The following is a 15,549-nucleotide window of genomic DNA, read 5'->3' on the forward strand; positions in this document are numbered from 1 at the left end:
CTCATGCAAATTAATTGAAAATAACATAATGAATGGTAAAAACTGTAAGTTTGATTTTGTGCAAGTAAGTAGCTTTGACATTGAAAACTTGCTGTTATCACTGCCATGAGACAAACCTGCTGGTACTGACATGTTAGACAGTAAACTGTTAAGAATTGCATCATCCTATATATCAAATCCGATTAGTCACATTTTCAATGGGTGCTTAACTTATGGAGTTTGTCCTAAAGCTTGGAAGGAGGCAAAGATCATTCCTTTGCCCAAGGATAAAAAGAAACAATTCACAGGACCAAACAGCCGGCCAATAAGCATACTCCCTGTTCTGAGTAAATTAATGGAAAAGGTAGTTTTTAAGCAAATTCAAGAATATTTTATTTATAACAAACACGTTCATATTGCTTAAAGAGGACTCCGTCCATCTTTTACATGGTGTCAGAAGTAACGGAGGAGAGAAGACGAACACACGATGTCTAAATGTCCAACACCAGTGAACTTTGCCTTCGATAAGCCGGCTGAATGGACCGAATACAAACAGCGGTTCGAGAGGTACAGAATCGCTACGAAAAGTTTCGTAGCGATGTTTATTAGAAGACAAGGTTGGTGATACAAGCTGTAGTGTTTACGTCTGTCTGTCTCAGTATAGCTATGCAAGAACGGACATCCTGGGGAAACCTAACCACCATAAATGGTGTGATAAGAAATAGCTGTCCTCAAAAATGCTGCATTCGGTAGTGCTGTCGCCTGACAGCTTTTTCACGAAATGTGGCAATATGGTTATGTCACCCTGCTTAGAGACAAAGACCACAACCATTAGCCAAAGGGTGGCGCTATAGCACTCAATTGAAAAACAGGCATAGATCATGAACTGCCAGCTCATGAACCGCCAGTAATAATTACTAGGTAGGCCTAATTACTGTCTATTACATAGGTACTAATTTAGACTCCCTGAGTCCCTGATGTTGGATTCCAGTCATCAGTGGTGGACAAAGTAGCCTACGCATACTCATTTATTGAAAATGAAAAATTGCAAAGTACCTTTTCCTAATAATATCAATGAATCATGGATTTAAATTGTCAAATGTGCAAAAAGCTGATCTACAAGCTCAAAGCGTGTCACATCGCAACACAAGGTTGTAGATATTTTAAGATTCGAAGGCAGTTTAAAAAATATCTATCTATCTATCTATCTATCTATCTATCTATCTATCTATCTATCTATCTATCTATCTATCTATCTATCTATCTATGGTAGCAAGACCTCTCGCCCTTGGCGAGCAGTCTGGGCAATTGGTCTAGGCGACTCGCCAAAAGGGGAAGTCCACTCGCCAAAAGGGGAAGACCACTGGGCCCGGGGCGAAATGTCTTCACCTTTTGGCGAGTGGACTTCCCCTTTTGACAAGTGTTTTCTTCACTTTCAGCAACTGCAGCCTTTGCTAGCTACTGTGCTAAATCCGTCTTTTATATGATTTGATCAATCCATGACATCCATGCGGGTGAAATCCGTCGTTTATATAATTTGATCAATCCATGACATTGTTGTTAGAAGAACAGCTCAAATATTGAATGTGAAGAAAAAGTGTAGTACAAATCCTGGTGTGATCTTCTTAAAAGTGGAAGGATCATAACACACGTCTAAGGTATTTTTTCCCCTGACTTTCTGTTGGTAAAGTTTTGACTCTTTCACATCAGTGCACGGCTGATTCAAGCCATGCATTTAGGGGTAAAAAGGTACCTAACACACGTTGGTTAGAAAGGCTTCTTCACACACACACACACACACACACACACACACACACACAGTCACACACGAAGCAGTAAAACATCGCATTTATCAACTTTTCGCTGCGCGCCTCACAAGGCTATTGGATTTATTTGTGCTTCGTCTTTGCACAATGCACGTATAGGTAGGCATACATTGTGTAGAGCTGATCTACAGGCTGACAATGTGCCCCACATAATAGCGTATTCTTGGGACTGCGTGTGTGTGTGTGTGTGTGTGTGTGTGCGTGCGTGCGCGGGCTGACGGCATTGCTCTCTCCACTGTCTTTCTGTGAGTCCCCGATGCACTATATAATTTGAAAGTGATCATGATCAACTCGGGACGGTTGTATCTTTGAACACTCACAGACCAGGGGGGTCATCAATCATCACTGCATACTGCAGCCTGCTCCACGTTTTTTGGGGGGGATTTCGGAGCTGCAAAATGCAAGAAATAACGCACTTTGTGTGCAAACTCCTCTGTGCGCCTTGGATATGATCGAGCGCCTTGGAATTGGAGCGCAATGGAAATGACTAAATGAGCATGCTCAGAAAGTCCAGAATGAATTTACATCCGAAGCAGTCGAGTAAATTCGAGTGGTAAGTGGTGGTAAGTCGAGTGGTCTTCCCCAAGGCTTCACTTTCTGGGGCGATTGGTCTTGGCGACTCGCCTCGGAAAGTAAAGACTTCTCGGCAAAAGGGGAAGGTCACTCGCCAAAGGTGAAGTCCACTCGCCGAGGCGAGAAGTCCGGTATTCCTATCTATCTATCTATCTATCTATCTATCTATCTATCTATCTATCTATCTATCTATCTATCTATCTATCTATCTATCTATCTATCTATCTATCTGTGACAGTTACACAACTCCACCACCAGAGGGCGAAAGGCATTAAGGCAACAGTGCCTGCATTATTTTGTTGCGCATGCGTGGAAAACCTTTGACCCTGAAGTGCTTGTTTGCATCACGTGATGCCATCACGTCACGTGACTGCGTCTAGTTTTCCATTACGCGATGGCGTTGCTTGTTGAACAAGTCAAACAAGTTGTCGTGTCTCTCGGGAATTGTTGATGTTTGTGCCTTTATTACACATTCTATAGTACAGTAGGAACAGAAAGCTTGGTGGAAATGTCTCCTAAAGGAGGTGAACAGCGTCAAATGGAGTCTGTACGGCTGAAGATAAATGAACAGCTAGCGTCGGTGGGAGAGGAGATATTGTTTGTTGTGCGTGGCGCTGCTGATGTTTGTAGTGTGGAGCTTAGCGTCAGAGTGTTTGTGTTGGAGCGCCTCAGCGCGGTGGGAGAGTTCATGGTCAACCTCTTCCAGAGAGAGATGGAGAGACTACAAACTCTGCTGGAGACACAAAACAAACTGCTGGACATTGATTTTGATATGGACATCGAGCTACACACTGCAGGTTAGTAGATTCTGAACAACACCAGCTTAGCTACAAGTATCATTAAGCTAGCTGAACGGAACTACATCTCCCAGTAGTGGTACTAGCCCTAGAATGTCTGTGATCATACATCAATTACATATATTCCTGTATACACAGCCATAGATCGGATGCCTCCGCTCCCAGTGAGCAAGGAGACATGGGCGGCATAAATGTGCTCCGCGCTCATTTTGTACTCACCCAATAAATAATTCCAAAGACGTGGTCAGTGAGATATTGTCCTCTGGTTTCACATCCATGTAAAAGTTCTCAGGGCGAGGGGTCCGGAATGACAGCTGGACTTCCATTTATGACAGTCACTCGCAGGGCAGGGTTTTCTGCTGCAGCCTAGGCTCCAGAGTCACAGGCACGGTGCGCAGAGCCTTTTTAAATCCATTCTCTGCAGCTGTAATACATTAATTAATATCAAACCGAAAGAGCGCATTTCATAAGTACGTATTGCATTCTAAAAGTGTAGGTTACATTATTAATGAAAAACACATCGGTGAAATAATGTCTGCATCTGTGCCAAAAATGACGGATACATCGGTGAGACCGATGTCGGGCTCTACTCACAAGTTCAACACCTTGCTCTGTGAGGCGTTGTGAAGAGACTCGAGACATCTTTTAAACGATGGTTATGCTGACAAAAAGGAGAATAAATGTCATCTTTGAGTTGACAAAAGCACTTTGAGTTGCTCTGCTGATGCTACCTTCTCTCCCCTCCTCCTGTCTGTGTGTAAAGAGGTTTCATCTGAATATGAGGAGAGGAGATCCAGTCTGGTACTGGAGGAACCACAACCTCCACAGATTAAAGAGGAACAGGAAGAGGAGACTGGTGAGTCAACTTTGACATTACTACGTAGGAAGATGTGGTGCGATACTCTCTCAGGCATTTACCATTTCCGCAAAACCTTTAACTTGAACGTGTGCCAGGACAAAAATCATGTTGGGTCGGGAGCTGTCGTACGCTTTGTCCTCACCTGTTTTTCTGTCGTACACAAGCGGAGCAGCATTGTCTGAACTGCTGACATGCTGTCACAGGCATCTAAGCATATGTATTCACTCCTAAAATGTTAATAGAAAACTGTAAAAAAAGAAGAAAAAGATAGATTTCCAACTTTACAAGCAATTAATATCACGCAATAATTAAAAACAATATAACATGATTACAATGTATTAGTTTGTGCTTAACCCATTTTGGGCGGGAACCCCTTTTGGTGTAAGCATTATGTTATGCTTTAGCTATTGAAAAATAGCAGATCTACAAGCTTGTGGCACGCCACAGAGTGGCGAGCTTGTAGATCTGCTATTTTTGAAAAATCGAAGAACGACTGACATAGAACCAGCTTTTTCAGAAAACCGTCAGGATGTAGAAGAGCCTGTTTCATAAGGGCGTATTACATTCTAAAAGACAAGTGTGTAGGTTACATTAATGATGATAAAAAAAGACTTCGGCCACATCAGTGAAATAATGTCCGATATCAAGCCTTGGCGCCTAAAGTGACAGATACATCAATAATTAAAAACAATATAACATGTGATGAATATTTCCTACCAACAACTTAGGAGAGAGACTGACGACGGTGCACGCAGATGAAAGCTTCGAAGTCCATTTTATTATCAAGAGTAGAATACTGCATTCACAGCCATGGGTCCTAAGACCCATGTAGCTCCTTCAGCCTCACGGCTTGTGGGGAACTCACACACACATAGACACTTCAGTAGGGTTTAAATACAACTCAAAACAAAGACATGAAAGACAACAGCTGTAAAAGTAGTGGGGGTCCTCAAACCCCCACCATTTGTTTGTGGGTCACTAGTTTGTGGCCACTGGCTATTCTAAGATTCCCATGCTATAAACGCCTCTGTGTCCTGACATGTTTGCTCAGCTGAGAGACAACTTAGAACAGTTATTTAAGCTATATTTAATGTGAATTGCAGTTCCATATATACATCATAACCTCCCTTTGAGGCTACCTTGCCTCATAAAACGAATATGGAACACAATTTACCCTAGTCCTCCCTTTGACACTGACTGACTGGAACATCAAAAATATGACACAAAGAATTAAATCAAACAATTACAGTAGAATGGCGTCATTCAAATCACATAACTCGTTACCAGTGTTCTTCATCACATTACAGTATTATCATCGGTGTGCTCATAAGACCCCCTGTGTTACTCTAATCTTAGGCTAAAACGTAAAAAATAAACACTAACAACATTAACTTCATGTCAACTCAGGCATGGCCCCGACCATCATTCGCACCTGACCACATCTCTGCATGTGATTCACCGTCATGGAAACAACATATAAAAACCATCATGCGCACCTGACCACATCTCTGTGATTCACCGACATGGAAACAACATATAAAGACCATCATGCGCACCTGACCACGTCTCTGTGATTCACCGACATGGAAACAACATATAAAGAACTACATTTTAGCTTAAAAACCACAGAAAAATCTCCTTTACACCTCGATAACTCCTCTGTACTGTAATCAACTTCACTTTTAACCTTTACATAACTCAAAACAAAATCATTGCTTCTGTAACGTTTCTCTTCTTTCTTTGTCCCACCTTCTCGAGTGTTCATTCATCGGCCAGCGCACAGGCCAAACGAGGTTGTGATGCAGTACACTTATGCGCCGCAATGACGAAGGCCGCTCTGTCATGAAGAGTTGCCCATTGTTCGAAAACTTTCATTCTGAATTCTGATCTGAATTCACTTATCATCACCTCCTCCCTTTCAGCCATGACAGTCCAATTATGACTGAACAACCAGAAAGTGATTCAGCTTCATCGCAGGAGCCTGTAGGCTTCTGCAAGGCAGAAACTTGTTGCGTGCTGCGTTGCGAGCTCGTAGATCAGCCGCGTTGCCGTCGCCGTCGAACCAAGCAGAGGCGTACGCCGTCGACGCCGAGAAGAGTTGAATGAAGAGCGCCACCGCCTCCCTTTGATCGTTGACCGCCGATGAGCGCCCCAGCTGGGCCGGGGTATATGCTACGCTGCGCATCCTCACCCCGCCGTCCAGCCGCTGTGCACCGCCTCTGGTCACCGATCGCTTGAGAGCCGCCGTCGTCCATCGCCGCACCTCCCCACCGCGCCGGGCAGGCCGTCGCCATCACGTTGAATCGCCGCTGGTTCGATCAGCGCGCAGCACCACCGCCGTCTTCGTCGTCCTCCATCCAAAAATTGCCGACCGAAAACACTATATTAGAATGAAAAAAAATCCCCTGCTGGTCCTCTCGCCTGACGCACAAATGCATCAAAAAGCAACCGGTTTCGGCATCACTGTGATGAATATTTCCTACCAACAACTTAGGAGAGAGACTGACGACGGTGCACGCAGATGAAAGCTTCGAAATCCATTTTATTATCAAGAGTAGAATACAGCATTCACAGCCATGGGTCCTAAGACCCATGTAGCTCCTTCAGCCTCACGGCTTGTGGGGAACTCACACACACATAGACACAAACAGTAGGGTTTAAATACAACTCAAAACAAAGACATGAAAGACAACAGCTGTAAAAGTAGTGGGGGTCCTCAAACCCCCACCATTTGTTTGTGGGTCACTAGTTAGTGGCCACTGGCTATTCTAAGATTCCCATGCTATAAACGCCTCTGTGTCCTGACATGTTTGCTCAGCTGAGAGACAACTTAGAACAGTTATTTAAGCTATATTTAATGTGAATTGCAGTTCCATATATACATCACATGTTTACAATGTATTAGTTTGTGCTTAATCAAACATTGCTTTACTGGCCTTGTTATGCGAGCGCACTGGTGAGATGATTTGGGAGCACATGAGTGTGACATCAGATGCCTATATAATCACTGATATTATAAAAATAAATATTTAGGCATAAATGGACTGCACGCCTTTATTTCCAAGTGACAATGACAAGCATACAGCTTGCCTATTTGCAATTGTAGGCTATAGGTGTAAACTAAGGGCTTAATCATTGTAGGCTATAGGTGTAAACTAAGGGCTTAATCATTCACCATTTAAATAAGTGCTTTTGACAGTTCAGATAAAAGCGGGAGTCGGGAGGTCGGGACCGCAGCGTGCGTCGCCAGCACATACCAGCACACATGCAAGCCTTCATCCATATGTTTATGATTCGTTCATCAATGATCAAATCACTCCATAAACGTTGATAAAGATTGGATTGACGACATTGTAGTAGCCTATCTCTCATGCAGGCATCACTCAACCACAACACTTATCACAGCAGTGCGCAGTCTCACTGATCGCCTTCGCTGTGCACTGCGCACGAATGGGTAAAATTAATATAGGCCTAGCCTACAAACGTATTCCATTCATGGCGATGTGTCATGTAGCCTTGAGGTGCGTGCGTGCGTGCGCGCATGTGTGCGTGGTCATGACAGCAAGGCAAGCGAGGTGAGAGGGAAACAGACAGGGTAGGCCTACAGCTTTATTTAATTCATGCAGGTGTTCGTTCTTTATTTATTTAAAATACAAAGGTGGGGTTGCGTGTGCGTACCTGTGTGTGTATGAGAGAGGGTTGAGGCGGGCAGTAAGGACACTTTTTTCCCCCTGTAACCATGGTTTCCAGGTCGGATTGCAGTTGTTCATGTCGCAAAAATGAGGGCGAGGCTTGATTTCATAGCCAGATAGATTTCAGCCGTCACATATATTAACGTCTGAACGAAATTAAGGAAGGATCAGCTGTTTGATTTATATCAATTGATGTATATTATGTCTGTTCATGAGTCTGGCGTAGAGGATTTCATCCTGTGCAGGAAATCTTTTCAATACATTTCAATACAATTTATTGAAATGTATTGAAAAGATTTATTGAGTACAAACGATATTGACCTCTAGTTATCCATGTAAAAGTTCTGCTAGAAAACGCTTGTTTATTCAAATATGTCTCATCTTTTCAAAGATCTCTCATTTATTTTCACGGGCCTGTACACAAACGACATTTTCTGAGGGCGAGGGGTCCGGAATGACAGCTGGACTTCCAATTATGACAGTCACTCGCAGGGCAGAGTTTTCTGCTGCAGCCTAGGCTCCAGAGTCATAGGCACGACACGCACAGTGCGTTCCATTTTCTGCAGCTGTTGAAGAAATGAATTAATATCAAACCAAAAGAGTGTTTCATAAGGGTGCGTCATTTTACATGTATAGGTTACATTAATGATGATAAAAAAAATACTTCGGCCACATCTGTGAAATAATGTCCGATATCGGGCATCGGCGCCTAAAATGACGGATACATCGGTGAGACCGATGTCGGGCTCTATTCACAACGCCTTGCTCTGCGAGGCGTTGTGAAGAGACTCGAGACACTTCTTTTTTGAAACGAGGGTTATCCTGACAAAACAAATAGGAGAATAAATGTCATCTTTGAGTTGCTCTGCTGATGCTACCTTCTCTCCCCTCCTGTCTGTGTGTAAAGAGGTTTCATCTGAATATGAGGAGAGGAGATCCAGTCTGGTCCTGGAGGAACCACAACCTCCACAGATTAAAGAGGAACAGGAAGAGGAGACTGGTGAGTCAACTTTAACATTACTACTCTCAGGTAAAACAAATTTATATTTTTATTAGTATTATTCTCAGAATCCACTACTCCTGAATGAAGTGTCTGGTGCTGGGAGTCTGGTCCAACGCACAGGTCCTGGCTGTACTCGTGGTGAGAGCAGGAGTGGACCTGGTGAGACGTACTGTAGGAGGGGCCCGGACTGGAGGCAACCCACAGAGCCTAGTCCCTCCACCTGGTCTTTCCCCAGTGGGTCTGATCGAGGGTAGCCTCGGAAACCCAGACATTTTTATTTCCAGGAAGAGAAACAAAAGTCTGGGGCAGAGTCCACTTCAATTCGGCATACAGTAGCACAAACGTCGGCCTCTCTGCTGATTTCTGATCGTCTGCACCTTTGTTAAATTGACGCACACACGTACACACACGTACACACACACACACACACACACACACACACACACACACACACACACACACACACTCCTCTCTGTCGCTCTAATTAATTAGTCTCATGTCCTGCAGTCTAGTTTCTCCCGTCGGATACTGCCGGGAGCTGCCTATGCCATAGAAAGCATAGCTGAGTTCCAGTTTAGATCGAGGGTAGCTACTGTGACGTGAGTCGGGACCCTGAACCCTGATGACCTTGTGATACATCACTGAGGATACCAGGTGCATCTATGTGATGTATTTTCGTTCTTTCATTCTAACGAGACTAAAGGGTCATTCAGCAACTAACGATAAATATATAGTTTGGTAACTCATGTTCCCCCAAAAGACAGACAGACACACAGCATGTTGGTGCTCGTGCCGCTACGACAGTATAGCCCAACAGGTCTGAAACCATAATCATGTATAGCGATTAAGGTTTTTGGCATAAATGGTCATCAATCCAGGTGGGACGAGATCATTTCGTGGCGGTGACGAATCGTTGCGACGTATTGTTGAATCGTTGCGACCTATTGTTTTACGCCATGGCATATTCTTCATTACGCCATGGCTTATTCTTCATACGTCGCAGCTTAAACAATAATTCGCCACAGCGTTAATAATTAGTCGCGGCGAGAGGGATACGCCAGACGTAATATGGACTTGCCGTGGCAAGAACGGAATACGCCATGGCAAGAACGGAATACGCCATGGCAAGAACGGGATACGCCACGACCTAATCACTAACTCGTCGTCGGTGCTATAGCCACCAATAATTCATGTACTCGTCGCGGTACTCGTCGCGGCAAGCTACCCGTTTGCGACGTAAAAGGTTGACTTTGGTATTTGCGGTGGTATTGAATGGGTGCGCCTTGCCGGTCCGGTTCTGAGGAGGCCTCAGCCGTCGCCGGGCGTCCGTGCGTGCCCGAGCTGTCACCTCTTTTGCGCACCGAAAAGAGCAGATCTACCGCGTGTGTGTGTGTGTGTGTGTGTGCGCGCAACGTTTATAAGAAAGAGAGAGAGAGAGAGAGAGGGGATGGGGGGGGGGGGGGGGGGGGGGGGGTGAGTGACATGCTGCCGCCACCAATCAATCAATCAATCAATCACTTCACACCGATACTTTCCCCCCCTCTCTCTCTCTACCCCTCCGTAAGTCCGTCTCTGTCTCTGTCTCTCTCTCGCCACTGGCCTATTATGCCTATAAATGCATATCATGCCTGTTGGTGAAATATAAACATCTAAAATGGTTCAGTAATAATTAGCATAAGTTATTATTAACGAAAAACATCTAATACTATTTTAAATTGGTCTAGTAAAGTTAGTGACTAATCAGAAGCAGCAACCATGCAGAGCTACCAATCAGATTAAATAGGCTATAAGCCTTAAACGTTTGACAAGCAATATTCAAAATATCCAAAACGGGAGGCGGCCTTTTTTCCGACAGCATTCTAGCTGACGGGGCAACGGTCCGCTCCGCAGCGGGGGGACATTCGCTGCGATGCAGCTGACGGGCCGCCCAAACGGGTCAGGGGACCCCCGGGCGGCCTTCCTATACATACCTGGGGGGGTATCACGGGGGTCCGCATAGGAGCGACGAGTGAGTCAGTGTGTGTGTGTGTGTGTGTGTGTGTGCGTGCGACAGATAAATGCTACATTTCTTGTGCACACTAATATTTAATATAATAAATATGATTCTGATTCATGATATACACTGCTTTGCCCGTCACGACTGTACTTTCTGTCTGTCTGTCTGTCTGTCTGTCTGTGACAGTCTGTCTGTCTGTCTGTCGGCATCTGATCTACAAGCTGCACGCATCGCAGCGGACAGCAGCGGGTCTATACCCCCCCCCCCCTCCTGCAGAAGTCGTATAGCTAATAGCTTGCCATAATTCTAATGATCATTTGCCGTCTGATTGACACACAGCGTGTGCTGAGAGAGAGAGAGAGAGTGAGAGCGCGCGCGCGCAGAGAGTTTCATGTTTATACTATTCACAACTTTAAAACTTATCATATATTCATTTTAAAAGCCACCTAAACTGTGAGTCATGTTTCTTTCATTGTCTGTCAGAATGTCACACGTAAATCTCCATATCCCGACTCTCGACTTCTCTCTCCATATAATAAAAACACTTTATTATTGCTCTGGCGACTTTATTGGCAAGTCCTGCACATGATGAATAGCAGTCAGACGTGTCCACAACCACTTGTGAGCTTGTAGCCTGTTATATTTTCGAGCTGTAGGCCTATAATAAATGTCACGTTATAATGTAGGCTAATACAAGTTCACATGCACGCGCACATTGTCAGCATGTAGGCACAGTGACATGCAGTCAATGGTGCGCCCTTAATACCTATGAGAGAGATGTATATGCGCACGGCGAGTCGGCGACCCATAGGCCTACTTTCTTCTCACCAACCATGCACGCTATTTGATGCGATTCCATTCACACCTCTCTCTCTCTGCACCCTCTCTCTCTTGCTCTCTCTCTCTCTCCTCGCATGACCATGACCTGCATGCAATTTATACAGCACGATATAGTTTCACATGCGGCTATGCACACCACACACAACGTAGACTTGTTTGTGGTCCTTATTGGGACAGTTAATATCCACAGTCTATCTGTAGCCGTCCGCAATTAACCTATTTCAAGCTTCGCACTCGGCACCAATACAAATTAAATCACCAGTCAGCACTGGACTAGTAGGCTGATATATATTTGGATGCAGCAGAGCAGAGCCTTTGCTCGTTGCAGTTGATGCAACACAATTTAAAATATCCGTGCAGTAAAACATCAAAGTCCAGTATAGGCCTTATAGCCCTTGTCCATTTATCGACGATCCAGCAGCACATCATGCAGTGTAGCATACAGTATAGGCCTATTATTAATCATCATCATCAATGAGCAAACTCCCCCCCCCTATCTGTCTATCTGCATGCGCTACGTCGCACAGAACGCAACGCATGCACTATAGCCGAGAACTCACTCTTTAGGCCTATGTCTGAGTGCGATTACTTTTATAAAGGTTGTACAAGTGCCTATATTATCCGCTATAGGGCGAGTCATTGAGACACAGACAGACAGACAGACAGACAGACAGACAGACAGACAGACAGAAAGTACAGTGGTGACGGGCAAAGCAGTGTATATCATGAATCAGAATCATATTTATTATATTAAATATTAGTGTGCACAAGAAATGTAGCATTTATCTGTCGCACGCACGCGCACACACACACACACACACACACACACACACACACACACACACACACACACACACACACACACACACACACACACACTCACTCACTCGTCGCTCCTATGCGGACCCCCGTGACCCCCCCCCAGGACGCGACAGACAGACAGACAGACCGACCGACCTGTCAATGCGCTACGAGCGCGGTGAGCTTTGATGTTCGGCTAAATTAATATAGCCTTGTATATAAATAAATATGTCCTTGTATAGGTTATCTATTGTGTTGGGGGGTCGCCCACTGTATAGGTGCGCTACCCGTTAAGAACTAACTGCGCAGTGTCGCATAGTTGAATATTATGTTTATTTCAGCTCTCTCTCTCTCTCTCTCTCTCTCTCTCTCTCTCTCTCTCTCTCTCTCTCAGCACACGCTACATGTGCTGTGATATCAATCAGACGGCAAATGATCATTCAAATTATGGCAAGCTATTAGCTATATGACGTCTGCAGGAGGGGGGGGGGGGGGGGTATAGACCCGCTGCTGTCCGCATGCGATGCGTGCAGCTTGTAGATCAGATGCCGACAGACAGACAGACAGACGGCTAGATCGGTAAAATGGAGCATAAAGTATGTTGGTGAAATTATTTTACGCATTAAAAATTAAATTAAAAAGTCTCAAATACACAGTTTTTTTCCCATAATACAATACGCACTATTAACTATTAAACATAACAATATTACAACGAGAAAGAAGAAGAATTACACACATTTTTTCCATAAGAAATATGGTTTTATTTGCAGTGAAACTTAAGGAAAATACAATCATCTTGCTCACGTGGGTCACGCGGCCTACATGTCAATCAGTGCGTATAGGCTATCACTGTAAATCCCTGGAACATGTAACACAAACCTAAACACCGGTGTGTAATAATAAAATGCCACATGTTTATTAATGGTCATAAATACAGTAGAACACGAGTTCACTCAAACACCTCACGAGAACACCGTTCTCCGTAAGAGAGAGAGAGAGACAGAGACGGACTTACGGAGGGGTAGAGAGAGAGAGAGAGGGGGGGAAAGTATCGGTGTGAAGTGATTGATTGATTGATTGATTGCGCGGTGGCGGCAGCCGGTCACTCACCCCCCCCCCATCCCCTTTCTCTCTCTCTCTCTCTCTCTCTCTCTCTCTTTCTTATAAACGTTGCGCGCACACACACACACACACACACACACACACGCGGTAGATCTGCTCTTTTCGGTGCACAACAGAGGTGACAGCTCGGGCACGCACGGACGCCCGGAGACGGCTGAGGCCTCCTCAGAACCGGACCGGCAAGGCGCACGCGGTGGTACCGGCCCGGACCCGTGGGCCGATCCCCGGGCATGATGCACGCGGAAAAAGGCCTGCTGGGACCCATTCAATACCACCGCAAATGACAAAGTCAACCTTTTACGTCGCAAACGGGTAGCTATAGCCCCGACAAGCCATCAAACCGCCACGACGAGTTATAATATGCCGACGTATTAATCAAACCGCCACAAGTATTATAAACCGTCACGACGAGTTCTAATATTATTATAAACCGCCACGACGAGTTATAATATGCCGACGGATTCATCAAACCGCCACGACGTATTATAAACCGCCATAGGACGTATTAATTAATAGTTGCGACTTACGTCGTCCGTCGTGAAATAATCTCGCTGTCTCTCCATCAATCAGCACCAGACACTTCATTCAGGAGTGGTGGATTCTTGAGCCACAATGGTGCTGCAGGCTCCACCTGGGCAACGGTGGTGCTGCAGGCTCCACCTGGGCAACGGTGGTGCTGCAGGCTCCACCTGGGCAACGGTGGTGCTGCAGGCTCCACCTGGGCAACGGTGGTGCTGCAGACTCCTTTTGCAGCTGGAATGGCCCTCCTAAAGGCCTCACCGTGGGGTTGTTGGGCTTCCTCCTCACGGAAGACACAGGCTGGGGCGCCAACCAACATACTGCTCCCGGGTGCCGTCTACATTCCGGCTGTCACGCGTCTCTCCGGTGGTCACCAGACTACTCCTGGTTGTTCAGTAAACCCTTATTGAATGATAAGTACAAGTTGTTTCTACTGGTGATTTCCACAGAGCACCACAGGGAGAGGTCTACAGTATCTAGAGAGATGGCCTCCAAAAGACATTCAACGTTGTCAGAGGAACAGCCAGAGGTGGACCAGAGACGTGGACTGTTTGATGCGAAGATGCAACCTGTAGTAAAGTTGTACCGTATAGGTATGTGCTGTTTTGTTTACCTACTTACATAAAGGGATATTTCACTTTCAAAATAATTGTGGGTAATGTTATCGTCTACTCTGGCTTTTTGTGAATATATCAGACCAGCCCATTGCAACTTCAAACTTAATTTTAACCATCGTAGATACACAGAAAACGCCCATCCCTGGTTCTAGTGACTGATATTGTCCTTCCTTAGAGAGGGACAGCCATAGCTGAGTGGGTAGAGAGCCCGTCTAGGAAACGGAATGTACAACAGTGTTGTTAGGTCTGCAGTGGGTCCCAGGACCCACGGGTGTGAGTCTTAATAAAGATTATATATTTTTTAGAAATTGTAATTGTTTGATATTATTGCATTTATACAAATCATGCATCAACTAAAGATTAAGACCTGGAGTCACCACTACACACTATATGTATGACACACTCAAACATCATTGTATTATTGGAACATGTTTGTTGAAACTTCCAACAACCAGTTTGAGTCTGTGTCAATTGTTTACAGTTTTCTTTTCTTTTTTTCTTGTAGTGTCATTTTGTCATAACCTTCTGTTGAACATTATGCAAATGCAACATTATAATCAATACAAACACAAGATGTCTTCTAAAATCTTTACTTGGACAAGTAAGTAAATGTTCTTGTCCAAATGACAAGTGGCTCAAAAATGTAATGTCAAGCCCTGAAAACTGTCTTTGATTAGAAATGGAGAAGATGATGTTCCTTAAAAAATGCAAAGTTCAAACATAATGTTTTCTCTCTCTTTGTGTCTTTTTTTTCTAGCCGTCCCGCACCTCCCTGTGTGTAAAGAGGAGGTTTTTACTGAACACCTCCCTGTGTGTAAAGAGGAGGTTTTTACTGAACACCTCCCTGTGTGTAAAGAGGAGGTTTTTACTGAACAACAGGAGAGGAGCTCCAGTCTGGTCCAGGAGGAACCACAACCACCACAGA

This window comes from Protomyctophum bolini (genome assembly GCF_963924005.1).
Source record: "Protomyctophum bolini genome assembly, chromosome: 13".
Taxonomy (NCBI): Eukaryota; Metazoa; Chordata; class Actinopteri; order Myctophiformes; family Myctophidae; genus Protomyctophum; species Protomyctophum bolini.